A 6,000-nucleotide genomic window follows, 5' to 3' on the forward strand; every position below is an offset into this window, starting at 1 on the left:
CTTATAAGATTTACAACGAAGAAACCCTAGCTTGCTCTTTTTCTAGCTTGAATACATCTCTTGACTTGCTTAGAAGTGCAATAACACTCCTCTCTAAGCCTCCAAGATCTGGTGTGTGTGTGTGTGAACTCGGTGGAGAAGAATGTGATAAGATCGGGATGGAGCTCACGAAGAAGTCACAAAGAAATCGCTCGTCAACGGCTTTAACCTGCGCAATGGTCACATCCCAATCGATTGGGGAGGCTTGAATTGATCGGTCGATCGATTCAGAGAGCCTCTGTGCACTGAAAAAGGCTTGAATCGATCGTTCGATCGATTTAGCTTTTATCGCATCACGAGCTATTTTCGGCTACCAATCGATCGGTCGATCGATTGACGGTGCCCAATCGATCGGCTGATTGATTGGGGAGGCTTCTGTTTGCGCGATAAACACCCTCAATTAATCAACCGATCGATTGGACTTTGGTCCAATCGATCGGCTGATCGAATGACCACCCTTGACTTAGTTAACTCAAGCTCAAGGGTTCGCAAATCCAACATCCGGTCAACCATAACCTGTTGGAACTCCTCATGTCTAGCATCCGGTCAACCTTGATCTGCTGGGACTTCTTCACCAAGTGTTCCGTCAATACTTTGACCCACTTGAACTTTTCTCCTCGTGCCAAGTGTCTGGTCAACCTTGACCCTCTTGGACTTACCGTCTTATGCCGAGTGTCCGATCCTCCATGACCCACTTAAACTTCCACCAGATGTCTGGTCACCCTTGACTCATCTGGATTTCCTCGTGCTAAGTATCCGGTCAATCCTTTGACTTACTTGGGCTTCCCAACATCAGGTGTTCAGTCAACCTTGACCCACATGGATCTCCTCGTGCCAAGTATCTCATCAATCCTTTGACCTACTTGGGCTTCCCAACATCATGTGTCCGATCAACCTTGACCCACCTGGATCTCCACGTGTTTGACTTCACTCACCAGGTCTTTCCATCTGCCTAGCTTCACTCGTTATGACTTTTCATCTGTCTGGCTTCACTCACCAGGACTTTCCATCTGCCTGGCTTCACTTACCAGGACTTTCCAACTGCCAAGCTTCACTCACTAGGTCTTTCACCTGGCTTCACTCACCAGGATTTTCCAGCTGCCTAGCTTCACTTACTAGGTATTTCACCTGACTTCACTCACCAAGATTTTTAACAGCTTGGCTTCACTCACCAGGACTTCCCCTTGCCTAACCTACAGTTAGGACTTTCCCAGTCAAGTATCCAGTCAACCCTTTGACCTATTAGACTCTTCTTCATATCAGACTGGTCAAACCTTGACTAGATAGGAGTTGCTCCAACAATCTCCTCAATCGGATGATTTCTCCTGCAATCTCCATATATTGTCAAATATCAAAATCCAAATATCAAGACTCAAGCTTGAGGCAACTCAAACTTAGTCAACTTGGTCAACCTAGCCCAAGGAATATTACACCAACATGGGTTGATATAAAGCTACCATTATCTCCTATCAGTCATTGTCTTCTATCATACGCATGACCCTGTACCGAGGGCACATTCTATTATGGATCCCATGTTGACTTTTCCTCACTGTGCACAAGGCTATGTATTATTGGTGCAATCAACCTTAGATTAAGACTAATCAAACTTGGGTTAACTGGAGTTTGAGTTTTACTATTTGATCAATATGTTAGTAAGAAGTTAAGTAAGTCAAGGTTGACCGGATACGTTACTAGAAGTGGGAATTCCAATAGGGAAGTTGGCAAGAGAAAAATCCAAGGGGTCAAGTTTGATCGGACACTTGGTAATCGAAATCCAACGAAAAGTTTATAAGAGGAAAGTCCAAGCGTACCAAGGTTGTCTGGATACTTGGTGATTGGAACTTTAACAAGAAAATTGGCAAGAGAAAAGCTAAAATAAGTCAAAGTTAATAGAACACTTGGTGATTGAAAGTTTAATAAGAAGTTGGCAAGAGAAAAGTTCAATTGAGCCATGAAGGATCAAACACTTGCGATGAGTGAGAAATTCCTAGCAGATCAAGGGTGACTAGATGCTACGTAACAACAAAGTTCTGATAGGTGTTGGTCAATAAGATATTAGAAAATGATGAAGTTCTTATAGGTCAAAATTGATCGGATATTGGACAATGAAAAGTCTCAATTGGTCAAGGGTGGCCAGATGTTGAGCAAAAAAAATCATGGTAAGGTGAGGTTAACTGAATACCAAGAAAGATGTGAATTCAACCTTAAAAGGGCTAAAATCAGGATTAGCAATCGATTGCCAAGATTGGTAAAACCCAAACCCAAACTTTCGGGTTTGATGATTGAGCAATAGATTGGTATCGATTGAGTTAATTAATTGGAGCAATTGATTGACAACTTATTTTAGATAAACAAAACGCTCCTGAATCGATTGGTGCAATTGATTGGCAGTAATGCAATTGATTGCTCAACTGTGGCCAGCAGACAAACGGGTATAGAATCATGTAGTGAGTTATATTAGAGGCAAGCAAATAACTGGTGTGACTCACCAATCGATTGGTCTTGCAAAATAGAGTCATTTTGCAAGTTTGATCTATTAGGACATGTATGAACTAAAGAGGGGTGAATACCTTTGTTCGCTTCTTCAAATGTGATGCTGCAACAAAAAACTTGAAACAAAAACTCCTCAATGCTAACACTTTAATTTTATTTGATATTCACCTCCTTGAGATAACTAATCCAAAGGTCTACTCCTCACACTCACAGCTCTACTATGAATGCCTCATTCTCAGAATTTTTTCAGATGTGGAGAAGCCTCGTATAGTGAGGCATCATATCATTGTCTCTTTTATAATGTCTCCTGTAATCCCCTTATTTAATGGTGCATCATATCATTGCTTGATATCCTATCTAATTACCACGCTTCCATCGTATCTGGTAGTCTCATCGTAGGTATCACTACAACAAAAATCTTCATAGACATCGGTTTCCCACCGGTGTCTATTTCATTTTCGACCGATGTCTATGAAGCCGATGTTAAAAGTCTGTCATTTTAGACATCGGGTTAAAACCGGTGTAGTATCACTTAATGACACCGGTCTTCGAATCGGTTATTAACCGGTGTAGTATCACTTAACGACACTGTTTCATCAACGGTGTAAAACCGATGTAATATTGTATGTTAATAACACCAGTTTTGGCAGCGGTAAATGATCGATGTAATATTAGTTAATAACACCGGTTTTGCAGCGGTGGAAAATCGATGTAATATGTATATTTTTTAACAGCACAAATTTGATTTCCAAAACAATGAAAAACCGACAATAATAAAAAAAAATACAAATATTCATAAATTATACAAATATTCTTCATTCAACAATATCCATAAGATACACAAATATTCACAAATTATATAAATAATCTTCTTACAACAATATCCATAAAATACCCAAACATTCTTTTTACATCAAAAGCTAGCTAATAGATATCAAAATCAAGGTAGAACATTCTTTTAATAACACATCAAGGTAGAACTGCACTTCAAATGTAATCTAGCATGCATTCAGCCCACTCGAACCGCACTTCATCAATTTCAACTCTGGAGTACTTGAGATTTGTAAACTGTTAAAACACATAAATAATATATTAATAAACCAAGACTAAAAATCATAGTTGAAAAAGTAGTAAAAGCACCAGGTAACAAGATGACTAATTGGAATGCTTAAAAAGAAAAACATTCATCATTTATCTCAACCACATCATATAGTGATAGATCTATCATTCCTGGGAACTTAATATAATCAAAACCAAAAATTTTAATCTAACTACATAAACAACAATTTAATCTTTCAAATTCAATTCATTAGTAGTCGGCCCAAATGGCATAACTGTTTACCACTAAGAATACATGAAAAGTAAATAAATTCACTTTTAGTTTGCAAATAATAAATTCACTTTTATCACTAAGAGTACATGGAAAGTAAATAAATTCCTCAGCAGCAATAAAGATGAGTAAAATCAATTCATTTATATGATTTTCAATGAGATATATATATGCACCTTAGATGATAATCTATGCTTCAGAAGTGAAGCAATAGAGCATAAAGCAACAATAGTCAATAACCACACCGCATCGCCAATGTCATTCATGTAAAGATTCAGCCGTAGCAAGGACTTAGTTTTCTTAACAAACTCAGCGATGCTAAAGGCGCCTTTGGGACCAATCTCATTGTTGCCAATATCTAGAAGTGTTATTTTTCCTAAACAAGAAGAAATATAGTTTTACATAATTGCTGAGAAGTAGTACAATCAATAAATACTGGAAAGTCAACAGATCTGATGAAGAAATTAAATCTGCAAGAAAGAACTGCATGAATAGAAAATCTAAGTGTGTGTAAGTCTTATTAGCTTGAGATGTATAGATTGAATTGCCTTATTCTCAACTAGTGCTCCAGCAAGACTTGCAAAACCCTATAAAATTTCACATGGAAATAAGGTGTAAGGAGTAAGGACACCAGAAACAAAGTGTAAAAGATCTAGGAATTTCATAAAAAAACATGAAAGATTGCCTAAGAATAAGGTCATACAGAATATTCAATCATATTATTGTTAAGTTCCAGTACACGTAAAGTTTGATTTTCTTTCAGCATATCTGCAATAACCCTTGCACCCTACATAACATATTTAGCATTCAGACTTTACCAGAATCAAGAATCATTTTCTTCCTCAAGAAACAAACAACCGGAACTTGCAACAAGTAAAATTAAACAACCTCATCTCCAATACCTGAACTGTTTAGTTGGAGTTCCTGAATACATCCATTTACCTTCAAAATCCATTTACCTTCAAAATATCTGAAAGAAAGTGACATGATAGACAATGATTTCAAAGTAATGCAAAAGAGGAAGTTACCTATTGAATTTCAAAAGCAATACAAACTATAGAAGGCATCAAGAATCGACATAGTTTGACAAATAGAAAGCACGAGATTATGAACCTCATCAATCTGAATATTATAGATCAAAATACTAAATCTTCCATTCCAGCAGCAATCATGTTATTATCTTCAGGATGAAATGCTAAAGACGTGGTTGCCGGTGGGGTTGGCATAAAAGTGGTTATAACCTGAAAGATATGTTTCGATTTAGTCGATTTAGTCGGTTTGGTTTCTTCATTTTTGGTAGCAAGAGTAAAATCAATTCATGGCTACGCACCTTAAAAGTCCTCATATTTAACAGAGAGACTTTTCCACCTGATGCAGACGTTGCATAAGAGTCATTCTTAGATAAAGCAATACAAGCAGTTGCTTCTTCTGGATTGTTATCACTCCTTTCATTGGTCATAAGAATACCATTTGGTGGCTGACGGAGCTGAGGAGCAACAGATGCAGCTGACTAAACAAGCAAAGCAAACAATCAGCACTAGGCTTATAGCAAATAGATAATTTCTTACAACTGTTTCTTTCTGACTTTGCCCGATGGATTTCGTTCATCGCACGGCCACTGCCAGAGTTTATGCACTGCATTGGAACCAAGTGCTAGTAAACTGCATCCAGAAGAAAAACTGCATTGGAACCAAGTGCTTTGATTTTACCATCAGTTGAAGTTGAGAAGAAAAACTTCACAGATAGAAATAATGAAACACTAGAAATATATAATTCTGTTTCTGTCCAGTATACTGTTTTTGTCCAGTTGAAGCATCCCACACCAATTCATCATGCAACGGAACCTGTTAAGAACATACAATTCTTCTTGTATAATCTTCTGACTGATCAACCACATGATTTTACTCACTTTAATTGCCTTGTCAAAGCCGCAAGTGATGATCGAGAGAGTCTTCTTGGGATAGGAAAAGGCAATGTCATTAACACTGCCTATATGAGCATCAATCTGCAGAACAAGATGCTATCATCATCATCATAAATATGGTTGCCAAATACCATAACTATTAACTGACCTCCAAATGTTGTCGTAATTCTTCATTTAGATTAAAAGCATAGAATTGAGATGTAAATAACTTAGA

At 37.6% G+C, this 6,000-nt stretch overlaps 1 long non-coding RNA gene across 1 annotated transcript; it reads right to left on the minus strand.

Moving 5' to 3' along the window:
- Positions 1–4,404: 4,404 nt before the first annotated feature.
- Positions 4,405–4,795, minus strand: LOC122014585. The gene is made up of 3 exons (XR_006120708.1): positions 4,751–4,795; positions 4,566–4,649; positions 4,405–4,449 (listed from the first exon to the last, which is right to left on the minus strand). It is a non-coding gene; the product is annotated as an uncharacterized LOC122014585 (long non-coding RNA).
- Positions 4,796–6,000: the final 1,205 nt, after the last annotated feature.

Source organism: Zingiber officinale, chromosome 8B (assembly GCF_018446385.1).
Source record: "Zingiber officinale cultivar Zhangliang chromosome 8B, Zo_v1.1, whole genome shotgun sequence".
NCBI classification, from domain to species: Eukaryota; Viridiplantae; Streptophyta; class Magnoliopsida; order Zingiberales; family Zingiberaceae; genus Zingiber; species Zingiber officinale.